The following is a 12,483-nucleotide window of genomic DNA, read 5'->3' as shown; positions in this document are numbered from 1 at the left end:
TGGACGTCATCTTTGGTTCGGTGTTCAGTGATCTGGAGGTGGTGGACTATGATCGCTACGTTGAGTCGCTGCGAAAGGACATGAGAGAAGCTATTGCGGTAGCTCAGTCGACAGCAACTAAACAGCTCCAGCGTCATGCTGAACTATACAACCGAAGAGTGCGTGGTGCACCAGTGGAAATGAATGACAGAGTGCTGTTGGCCAACAAAGGAGAACGTGGAAAACGGAAGCTTGCTGACCGTTGGGACAGCACAGTGTATGTGGTGGTTGGAAAGGATGATGAGAACCATACCTTCAGGATCCAGAATCCCACTACAGGCCAAGTAAGAGTGGTCCACCGCAATCTGATAATGCCGATAAACTTTCTGCCATTACCTGAGGATGACCCTGATGACCAGGAGGAGGTTGTGATGTCTTCCGCATCAAGTTCCCTTGACCTAAGTGTTGGGAGGTCAGCAATCAGTGATGTTATTTCTGACTCAGCAGAGTTCAGAACAAGAGTGTGGGTATCTGACCTACCGTTGGGAGCGAGCGACATCACAGATGCAGAAGATACTGAGCTGGTGAAGGGCACTGTGCTGGAGAGAGCCACAGAACCTACTAATTTTCCATCAGAGGGCAGGGTATTACCCCTAGCCCAGCCAGTCCTTGATCAGTTACAACACTCTGATGGAGGCGCTTTGATGGAGGGCAGTTCATCAGACTCTGGTTGCTCAGCAGTCCCAATGTCTGGCCCAGAGACCTTTCTGGCTCCTGTTACTGACACACTCACTGACGTACCTGCTACTACTGCAGCTACAGTGATAGTAGTTGATGGTGTGACGGACCGTAGATCTAGAGCTGGGCGGTTGTTGAGGCCAGTGACTAGACTTATTGAAATAATGCACCAAAGAACAGCCTTAGTTTGAGTTTAAAGCTACAGTTTTATTTGTTTGAAATTTGATCTTAAGATTCTGTAATAATTTTGATATTGGGGAGGAGAGTTCGCAGTTACATGTTGATGAAATATGTACATGGGCATATTTGTTTTTATTCCCTATGTATGTAGATGGGGTTTGGCCAACCTTTTCTCATACTCATCCTCATGGGATAGTCAAAGTGACTGGGTGTTTGTAACTGTGAATTTGATTTTATTGTACCTCACATGTGACTTGGGAAACAGTGGTTGTGTATTGGTTTCCTGTGCATTTGAATAATTTTTTTTTTCTCTTTCCATTTTGTGAGTTTGTACCTGTTGTACCTGTTTGCTTTGCTTGTTGTTATGGGGCAAGTGGAATTCGGCAGGAGGGAGTGTAACATAGTTAATGTGTTATAGAATTCCACTTGTCAAAATGTAAAAATGTAAAAATTGCTGTTTGCATCGCTCATACAAGCTTAATTTCAAAAAGATTTGCAATTTTTTCCACTACGTCAGACTCTCCACCAGTAAGTGAAAATATATTTATGACAAAGAACCTCTGTTAGAAAGGCGAGCTTCAGTGTCCAGCAGAAACCGTAGCTCATCACACATATACACTTGAAAGTACAAATGAACGAACAGTTAGGAGGACCACTTATTTTGAAGATCCACCCGTAAAAAAAAATCCTCCACTGCAACTTTAAGTTGTTTACATCCCACCTGTAGATTATACAATTTTTCCAGTTTTTTGGCAAAAAAGACAGTTTTTTTTTAATCTATAATAAATGTTGTATGCTTTGTAAGCTGCTTTGGTTTTCCACTGTGAACTCTCCATGTTCAACTATTTTGAGTGAATTTAAAGGCAGCTTTTTAGACAAGAACTGACTTAATGATATGGAGGGAGACACTCATTTAGTGATGGCTTTTGTCCTTGGCTTTGGAAAGATGCCTTGGACATGCGGGTCAGCTTTAATAGTGATTGAGCTGCTGGTTCGTTGCCAGCTGTTAATGTAATTAGCTGATTTTTTTCTTAATGTACAAAGTTTGAAAGTCAGTCAGAGCCCAGGAAAAAATCGGACATTCCAACTTTAATCTAAAATTACCAATTAAAATATATCAAATAATTATTTATTTAATTGTAACAACTGAAAAGATTAGCTGTGTCATGATCGATTTAAGAGATCTGACCCACATGCAGAGAATCACTCAGAGAACCAGGGGAAAGTTTAACAAGTTTAGTGAGAAGACTGTACAGGAGTTGAATCTGGAACCCAGAGAACTGATGAACCGGAACTGGAAAGTCTGGAGAGGAGATCACAGTGGTCAGTTCATGGGCCGTCGGAAAAACTAACTGAATCTTTAGTTCAGTGGAAGCGGGACTCACATTTGAGGGGGTTCTTGTTTTTCCTTGATACAGTAGGTGTGGGTTTATTCAGAGAAGAGGGAACTCATTGGAGAGTGATCAGGTAGACATTCGTTGGACCCTGAGCAGCAATGGAGCGGACTGTAACTTGGATTTCTGATGGGGACTTGAACGGCACATGTGGAAGATTTCCCCTGCTCAGTGTGAACTCAGTTAATCCTTCCAGGAGGAGAAGGCCAGGCATCCAGTTACACAGGAAGGCTTCCTGCCGAAAAGGCAAAGACAAAAATGAAGTTAGACTCAGAGAAACAAAGGCTCAGATTAGACTCAGCTAAACTCAGCTTGGCTAGAGTACCCAAAACTGGCAAAACATTCTGGCGTAGTAGGTAGTGACAGTTCGCCCCACAAATACTCTTCAGTGATGAACAAACGAGCCGCAGGTGTGCAGGAAGGCCAATGAGAACAGGGTACCACCTGGTGGTGGAGGGAGAGAAAAACACACAAACTGGATTCCTAACAAGCTGCTCATCTGAATTTGAGATGTTTTCAATGTTATGTATAATATAATCAGTTCTGCTCTGTGGTATAAAAGTAAAAGTAATGCAGGAAAAAATGTTAAGAACTGAAGCTTTATTGCACTATCCTATTAAAGGAAAATCTTTCTACAATTCTGGATGATAACTTCCTTAGCCTCTTTAAACCAGTCGCGGCGACACGGTGGGTTATGTTAAGTGGGGGTAATAATTCAGAATGCATAAAATTCCACCGGTAAACACCAGCAGGTGGAGCCATTGTGCACAGCTCCAAGCTGATACTATAGGTTCCAAACCCCACAGCTCTGGAACTGTTATAGCTAGAGGTCTGATATTTTCTGCACTTGTGGTTGACATGATGTGGAGCAAATCTAATACAATGAAACCTGCCTTTTCTCAAGAATGTCTTTATTACAGCTGTTAAAACAAAGACCTATCATTTCCGAGAATAAAAAAAACAACTTTGAGTCATGTTTGAACTGATGCAGTTTGGTCTGTGTTTTATTCTCCCAATTTTAATTTATATATTCAGAAACTAGAGGGTGTTAGCTTTCAAAAAATATATTGCACATGTAATTCAGTTCCTGAGTTATTTGCTTTTCCATTTGGGTATGCAAAATAGGCGCAGATCACCCAAAATGAGATGGATGTTTAGAGGTTAGACTTCTTTTTCTTAGATTTATAACTAATGGTAACAGTGTAAAAATTTTATTTTGCATCATCTTGAAAAACTATTTATTTTGGTTTGTGGTGAGCAACAAATTGGGGCAGCACCGAGTCCAGCAACGGACAAAATTAATTGTCTGGATAAAAAAAAAATATTTTTATGTTTTTTTTTCATATAACAACAGGCCATAATGAAAATGAGCTTAAAGGGATAGTTCGGGATTTTTGACATGAATCTGTATGGCATCCCCATCACCAGTGTCATGCAACACACTGACTTACCCCTGGCAGCGTCCTGTTAGCAGAGTTCTCGTCCACTTTTGGTCAAGCCGAAAGTAGTCCGGCAGGTTTGCTAGACCCAGCGAAATAAAACGTTTCTCTTCCCAAAACATTATGTGTTCAAAAGAGTGATATTTTTGCATCCCAAAAACAGCTAGGAGCTAGGCGGAGCGAGACATGCATCTGGCTGTTGTCAGGTTAGTAGGCCCTAGCTCTCAGGTCAAGGTGTCGCGCGCACTGATACGAATAGAGAGAAAATAGGACCAATTGATAACGACGTGTGACTTTTTCCACTACAATGTTTTTGGGATGCAAAAATATCCCTCTTTTGAACACATAATGTTTTGGGAAGAGAAACGTTTTATTTCGCTGGGTCTAGCAAACCTGCCGGACTACTTTCGGCTTGACCAAAAGTGGACGAGAACTCTGCTCACAGGACGCTGCCAGGGGTAAGTCAGTGTGATTGCATGACACTGGTGATGGGGATGCCATACAGATTCATGTCAAAAATCCCAAACTATCCTTTTAAATTGTCATGATCTGGGCTTTTTGCTCTCCCTTAATTAGTCATTCCGTTCACCTGTCGTTTTCCCTCCCTGCCTCAATTATAATTTATTCCCCTCACCTGTTTCCTCTGGGTTATATTCAGTTCAGCCTGAGCATTCAGTGCCAGATCATTATTTGTTTTTCTGTCAGTCTGTCTGTTATTTTGATTTCTTGGTTCATGTCCTAGATCACCTTAATTTTTCATTTAACTGACCTGCTTAACTCTGCCCAGTTTCTAATCACTCCTCATCCTATCCACCTGCATTTCGGCTTTATATTCGGCTCAGGAGGAGCTATCGCAGCCAGATCATTGGTTTGGGTTTTGTGGTCTGTTTAGTCTTAAAAGTTACTCTTCACATATGACTGAGTTTAATTAACAATGGGTGGAAGTTTCATATCAAACCTGGTTGACAGAAACCATGTGCAGCTGTCACAAGAGCAGAGAGGGGTTCTGCAAAGAACTAGCATACCACATTTTCTATATTTTGATTTAAAAACGTGGTAAAACCTTTTTTCTTCTTCTTTACTATTACAAACCACTTTGTGTTGGTTTATCACATAAAATCTCAATATAAAACAACTTTCATTTTTAATAAGACAAGATAAAAAAGGAATGATAAGTAAGAACAGTTTCTACATTTAGTTTTCAGTCCTGCTAATCGACTGAACAATCTCAAATAGTTTAGTTAAATAACCTATCATACTGCTAAACGTGTCAAACTGTGTGAGTTCTGTTGTGATGGAAATCCTGCGACATTGATATTTTCCTCAGTGCACATCTTAAAGAAAGATTCAGGAGCCAAAATGACAGGATAAAATTCAGACATTTCTACAGAAAACTAGTAAATAAGTGTACCACCTTTCTCCAGCAGAGTGCGCCGTGGGTCTCCTGGGCTGGAGCCCTCCAGCACACCTGGATCTCGTCAGCCCATCAAGGAGACCTTCTCTACTTAAGCAGCTGCCAGACCTTCCTTCAACGCCGCAGTGTTGACCAAGTTTGGTTAGCGAACCTGAGCCTCTGATAACTACTAGAACCTTTGCCTCTTAGAGAAACCCAATTCTAACCTGCCTCTGTCTTCTCGCTCCTAGGAAACCTGTCTCTCGTCTGAAGCTCTGTATGAGCTTAGCCTGTTACCTGCCTGCCCTAGAGAGCCAAACCTGAAGATCTCACTCTGGAATCCACCTGCTGCTCTCAGGGAAAGAGCCGATCAGTTAAACCAAGGTCTGTCACTGGAAAGTCAGAAGCTAGACGCTGCTGCTGCTGAGCACTCTGCTGAACCAACAGTCTCTGGACCCAACCGGTTCCCTCTCTCAAAGGAGAAAGCCTGAACCTCTTCAAGGTATTTCCAGAAACATCTGAAACTCAACAATTCACCTGTTTAACTGGCTAATCAAACTATCCGTCTCTGCAGATGCCAGAGAATCCTGCCCGGACCAGTTTCCTGAATCCAGTCCTTATAAATTGTTTGTGAAAACTTTCAATAAACTCTGTTGAACTTTTTATCAGTATCCAGTGGTGTTCTGCATGTGGGTTTAATCCCTAAACCAACCATGACAGAACACTGCGGCCAAACACAAAGCCCAGCAGATCACCTCCGGAGGAGGCTTGAGGAGCAGGATGCCCAAATCCTTGGACAAGCGCACACCCTCCGTGAGTTAAACCGTCAACTTGAATATCAGAACCAAGTCTTGCAGAATTACCCTGGCTACATGGCAAATGCTAACGCTACGCCTGCAGTCCGTCCTGTTCCGGAACCACTTCCGCCACTAATGTCACCGTCTGTGACGTCATTTCCTGAGTTCTGTCCGAGTCCTCCTGAAAGATATTCAGGTAATCAAAAGGAGTGTAAAGGATTTTTGTTTCAGTGTCGTTTACTTTTTGAGCACTCACCTGGCAGTTTTCCAAATGATAGGAAAAAGATTCCCTTCATTGTCTCTCAGCTTACTGGACGAGCCCTGGAATAGGCGGAGGCAAGGTTCTCTTCTGAGTCCAGCTTTTCATGTTCTTTTTCAGAATTCATATCTGAGTTTTCTCAAGTTTTCAACCATGACTCAGATAAAACTATTGATTCCCGAGCCCTGCAAGATTTAAAACAGGGAAATTCCACAGTAGCTGAGTTCTCCATTGACTTCCGGGTTAAGGCCGCAGCCTCAGGATGGAACGAGTGCGCACTTAAGAGTGCTTACTTTAAGGCTTTGAATGAGAACATTAAGGATGAACTCGCCACGATAGACAAGCGTGCTAGTTTGGAGGATTTAATCCGTTTGACCATCAGGTTGGATAATAGACTTCGGACTAGAAATCACTCAAGGCAAAGAGACCTGAATTTTTCTGTTTCATCTCCTGCTTTTAATAATGCTTCTGTTTTTTCTGGATCCTCAGAACCCAGTACCAAGCCAAGGTCTAAGAATCAGACTCTCCCAGCGCCTGTCCAAATCTCTCATTTCTCTTCCTCAGAAGGAACGGAGGCCGAACCAATGCAAGTTGGACACACTAGGTTATCCCCTGAAGAGAGGCAACGGAGATTTAAGGCAAAACTGTGTCTGTATTGTGGTGAGACCAACCCGTCCGTGGAGGATCAGGAATCAGAAAGGTGGAATAACTCTTTATTTTTTTCACTTTTACCCGATGTATTCCAGCATCCAGCTGCCATGCACGTGGGCATTGTCAGTTTCACTATAGCTCTGGTGAATTTCAATGGTGAAGTCCTCTGGAAATCTTCAATAATTGTTGTTGATTGCAGATGTGTCTAGTAGTTCCCATTGATTTAGCTTGTAAAGCGGGGAGAATGGCGCTAGGCTTACCGCACCGTGACGTCACTGCTGGAAGATGGCAGGAGGGAGGGGCTACTATATTTGGGCAAAAATGGCCGCTCCCAGACTGAGTGATCGGGATTAAACTAATTGTTTTTATTTTTTTACTGATTAACCTTAAATTTATTAAATCACCGCAACCATATTCATTTTAGGTATAACCAATGATCCATTTATTATTCCTTGCTGACCGGACGTCTCCTTTAAGTGCACCATTTCCTGTTTAAGAACTATAGCCTTTAGTCTTTTAGCTAACACCTTCCTCCAAATATCCAGTCAGTTCAAAGGAGAATATAGTCATTAAGGCACTACTTCAGTTCATGCTTATAGAGTTGTTTTTCCAACTTGTAAGTAACTTGCTTCTGAAAGCCAAGCATGCTCAAATAAAAGATGACAAGCCGCTGTAAACACCTCCTCCAGGAAATAAATGAAATTATCTCACTCTACAGCATGCATCCTTACAGCAGTCATGGTGTTTATAAAGACTGAGTCGGATTTGTTCCCACTCTTTTTTCAGAGGGGTTCTTGGTGAACTAGAAGCCATAGAAGCATAAACACTAAAGACATTTCTAAAGACTCTGTTTGTAATTGTTTATTCATTTTCTAGTAAATTGATAACTTACCTCTTACTTTTATTGCAACTATGACAATATCCACTGTTTGTGTCCGATTGAGGAAAAAAATGTCAGTCAGTTCTCCTCCAGCAACACAGGGTAAGTACAAAGGTAAGCTTAGGATAATCAGCTTGGTAGGGAAGGGAAGAGAAAATGTCACAACTGTCTTCTTAGTTATTCACTTTTACTTTGCACTTTTGTGTTATAGCAGCTGCTTGATTGTTGCGCCATCACCAGAAGCTTTACAGTACAGGGAGCAGGAAGGCGGTGACCTACAGTATCCGGCATGTTGCTCTGTGTGCAGCACACACAGGCGGCAGAACCAACAAAAGCCAACAGCGACAGAGAGACTCCACTGCCGTTACAAACACTGCTCCAAAAAAATTTAGGGAATACTTTGAAAAAAACATCCCTCATAGAAAAAAATAATCCTGTTGGGTCCATACTGATGTGGAACGGGTAATGTTGAATATTTCTGTTGGAACAAAAATGATTCCACATCATTTGATTAATATATGGGGGGAAAAAAGCAATACTAGGCAGTTACCTAGGGCCCCAAGTTCCTGGGGGCCCCATAAAACTCTGTTTACATGTATGGCTAACACAACTATTCCTGATTTGTGCACATTAATTATGTTTTGATAAAAATCCTTTTGCTAAAATGCCATCAGAACCTTTATAATACAAAGTGTGTCTCAGCCCCCCCCTTCAGTGTCCACCATATTGGATCAGTCCATTTGCTGCACGTGTTCAGAAAGGTCCAAACAGACAGCAGCAAACCATTTGAAAACAAACCATGCAAAGAGCAGTGTTGCCAACTTAGCGCTTTAGTCGCTATATTTAGCCACTTTTCAGACCCCTCTAGCACTTTGATTTCTAAAAAGCTCCTAGCGCCAAATCTAGAGACTTTTTTCTGCTACTGGAGACTTTGGAGACAACATCTAAAAGCAGCGAACTCTGCTCTCCAGAGCGAGTAGATTGGTAACCCCGCCTCCTGCTCTCCTCTATCTTCAATTCAATTCAATTCAGTTTATTTATATAGCGCCAAATTCACAACACATGTCATCTTAAGGCACTTTACAGTTCAACCAGATCATACAGTCAAATTGATACAAAGTTTTCTATCTAAGGAAAACCAGTTGATTGCATCGACTCATTGACTTGAATACAATCCCTCACACTAAGCATGCTTGTAGCGACAGTGGAGAGGAAAAACTCCCTTTTAACAGGAAGAAACCTCCAGCAGAACCAGGCTCAGTGTGAGCGGCCATCTGCTGAGGCCCACTGGGGTTCAAGGAGACAGAAGCAGAGATACAAAAAGCAGCTGAAAAGGCGGCCCCATCCAGGAAAACACAGCCAGGCAGACAAGCTCCAAGGCAGCTCCCATGTCAGAGGATGAAGAGAGCACATCCACTCAGTCACGGCCAGAGAAACAGGACCACACTGGAAAACAGGCCGATCTCCAACATCTATAAACAAAGGTGTTGATGGAAGCAGCACAGCTGATGTTTCTTTCCAGGATGGAGTCACAGCCAAACAGGAACAGACGAGGCAAAGCTACTCTGAGGAAAAGCAGAGAGAGCAGAAGGTTAGAGATTGAACTAACAGATTCTGCAGAATAGGAGAACAGAGAGAGAATGAAGCAGAATGATGAAATGGGGGTCCCTATGTCCTCCAAAAGTCTAAGCCTATAGCAGCATAACTATAGAGATAGCTCAGGATAACCTGAGCCACCCTAACTATAAGCTTTATCAAAAAGGAAAGTTTTAAGCCTAGCCTTAAAAGTAGACAGGGTGTCTGCCTCACAGACTAAAACTGGTAGTTGGTTCCACAGGAGAGGAGCCTGATAACTAAAAGATCTGCCTCCCATTCTACTTTTAGAAATTCTAGGAACCACTAGTAAACCTGCAGATTGAGAGCGAAGTGCTCTGTTAGGAACATAAGGAACAATCAGATCTCTGATATAAGATGGAGCTTGGCCATTTAAGGCTTTATATGTGAGAAGGAGGATTTTAAATTCTATTCTGGATTTAACAGGAAGCCAATGAAGAGAAGCCAGGATAGGCGAGATATGATCTCTCTTTTTCATTTTCATCAGAACTCTGGCTGCAGCATTTTGGATCAGCTGAAGGCTTTTAACTACAGTTTGTGGACTTCCTGATAGTAAAGAATTACAATAGTCCAGCCTTGAAGTAACAAATGCATGGACTAGTTTCTCAGCATCACCCCTGGACAGGATATTTCTAATTTTTGCAGTATTCCTCAGATGAAAGAAGGAAATTCTAGAAACCTCTTTGATATGGGATTTAAATGACAGGTCCTGATCAAAAATAACACCAAGATTTTTTACTTTATTATCTGAAATCAGTTTAATCCCATCCAAATGAAGTGACTGGCTAATCAGTTTCTTTTTCAGAGACTCTGGTCCAAAGACTATAACTTCTGTTTTGTCTGCATTCAGAAGCAGAAAATTAAGAGTCATCCAGGTTTTTATGTCTTCAAGACATGCCTGTAATCTATGTAATGGGTTAGCTTCATCTGGATTTATAGACAGATATAGCTGGGTATCATCAGCATAACAGTGGAAATTAATCCCATGCTGTCTAATAACTCTACCAATTGGGAGCATGTATAAAGTAAAGAGAATTGGTCCTAGCACTGATCCCTGTGGTACTCCACAGGTAACCTTTGAGCGTGTTGAAGATCTATCATTAACATGAACAAACTGAATTCGATCAGATAGATAAGATTTAAACCAGTCTAGTGCTGTTCCTTTAATTCCAACAAAATATTCAAGTCTTTCTAAAAGAATATTATGGTCAACTGTATCAAATGCAGCACTAAGATCCAACAGGACGAGCACAGATACAAGTCCATTATCTGAGGCCATGAGAATATCATTAGTGACTTTCACCAGAGCTGTTTCAGTGCTATGATGAGCTCTAAAGCCAGACTGAAGCTCTTCAAAAAGTTCATTATGGTGTAAGTGATCGCAAACTTGTTTGGCAACTACTTTCTCAAGAATTTTGGATAAGAAAGGAAGATTGGATATAGGTCTATAATTGACCAAGTCATCTGGGTCAAGAGACGGTTTCTTAAGCAGAGGTTTAATTACAGCAACCTTAAAAGCTTTAGGTACATATCCCTGTAACAGAGATAGATTAATCACATCTAAAATGGAGGAGGAGATCAAAGGGAATACCTCCTTAAATAACCTGGTTGGAACTGGATCTAACATACAAGTTGAAGGCTTAGATGAAGACAATAATTTTGCTAATTCAGAGAGTTCAACTGGATCAAAGCAGTCTAAACCCGGTTCAGATTCCATGACTACCTCAGGTACAATCGCGGATAGAGGAGTGCTTATGATCTTATTTTTAAAAAGATCAATCTTATTTATAAAGAATCCCATAACATCATTGCTGCTAAGAGCAGGTGGAATGGACGGTTCAACAGAGCTATGGCTCTGGGTGAGTTTGGCAACTGTATTAAAAAGAAATCTAGGATTATTCTTATTCTCCTCTATTAATGAGGAGAAGTATGCTGCTCTTGCTTTACAAAGGGTCCTCTTATACAGCAGTAAACCATTTTTCCAGACTAGGAAGGACTCCCGCAGGCCTGTGGAGCGATATTTTCTCTCCAGTTTCCTAGCATTTTGCTTCAAAGTATGCAGCTCTGCATTAAACCAAGGAGCAAGCTTTCTATTTTTAACGGTTTTCATTTTCAAAGGAGCTGCGTTGTCTAAGGCAATACGCAGAGAACTAGCAACCCCATCAACAAAATCATCAACCTGTGAAGGGGAATAAGCTAAGCTTTTGCACTCTGCAGCACTGCTCAGCGACACAGAGGAGAGAGAAAGTGAAGCAGATTCTTTAAAATTTATAACTGCACTATCTGATAAAGATCTACTAAAATTGAACCTTCTTTTGGGGGAGGAGAACTCTGTTAAAGTAATCCTGAAGGTTATTAGAAAGTGGTCAGAGAGGACAGGGTTGTGAGGAAATACTGTTATTTCTTCACATTCTATGCCGTATGTCAGCACAAGATCCAAAGTATGAAGATGAGAATGTGTGGGACTATTCACATTTTGAACAAAGCCAATAGTGTCTAAGATAGCATTAAAGGCTGCTCTTAAGCTATCGCCTTCAATGTCAACATGGATGTTAAAATCTCCCACTATAATGACCCTGTCAGTATTTAATACCAAATCAGAAAGGAACTCTGAAAACTCATCTAAAAATTCAGAGTAAGGACCTGGTGGACGATACAAAGTTACAAAAAGAAGAGGTTTTCTTGCCTTGAAATTTGGATCAGGGAAATTAAGGGTTAAATGTTCAAAAGAGTTGTAGGAATTAATTGTTTTGGGAGTAATCAGTAAGTCAGACTGGAAGATTGTTGCTACTCCTCCTCCTCGCCCAGAACTTCTGGGTATGTGAAAATTTAAATAGCTTGAAGGAGTTGCCTCATTTATGCTCACATAATCCTCTTGCTGCAGCCAGGTTTCTGTAAGGCAAAACAAGTCAATGTGATTATCACAAATCAAGTCATTAACTAGTAGACTTTTAGAGGAAAGCGATCTTATGTTAAACAGACCGCATTTAATTGTTTTAACTTTTTCCCCAATTGGAGTTATTTTGATTTTAATTAGATTATCATGATTTACTCCTTTGGGAATCTTTGCTAATTTATTAGATTTTGGTTGTGGACAAGACACTGTCTGGATGGAGTAAAGAGTGGGTAACAGTAGAGAAGCTGCAGAGATGTGTGTTA

The 12,483-nt window shown here is 41.2% G+C and overlaps 1 long non-coding RNA gene across 1 annotated transcript; it reads right to left on the bottom strand.

Moving 5' to 3' along the window:
• Positions 1-2,133: 2,133 nt before the first annotated feature.
• LOC119781499 lies at positions 2,134-7,841 on the bottom strand. The gene is made up of 3 exons (XR_005280573.1): positions 7,723-7,841; positions 2,283-2,526; positions 2,134-2,200 (listed from the first exon to the last, which is right to left on the bottom strand). It is a non-coding gene; the product is annotated as an uncharacterized LOC119781499 (long non-coding RNA).
• Between the last annotated feature and the right edge of the window lie 4,642 nt (positions 7,842-12,483).

The sequence above is a fragment of the Cyprinodon tularosa genome, unplaced genomic scaffold (assembly GCF_016077235.1).
Source record: "Cyprinodon tularosa strain WSP-4 unplaced genomic scaffold, ASM1607723v1 ctg178, whole genome shotgun sequence".
Classification (NCBI taxonomy): Eukaryota; Metazoa; Chordata; class Actinopteri; order Cyprinodontiformes; family Cyprinodontidae; genus Cyprinodon; species Cyprinodon tularosa.
The sequence above is the reverse complement of the archived record's forward strand: the minus strand, read 5'-3'. Positions and strand labels throughout refer to the sequence as shown.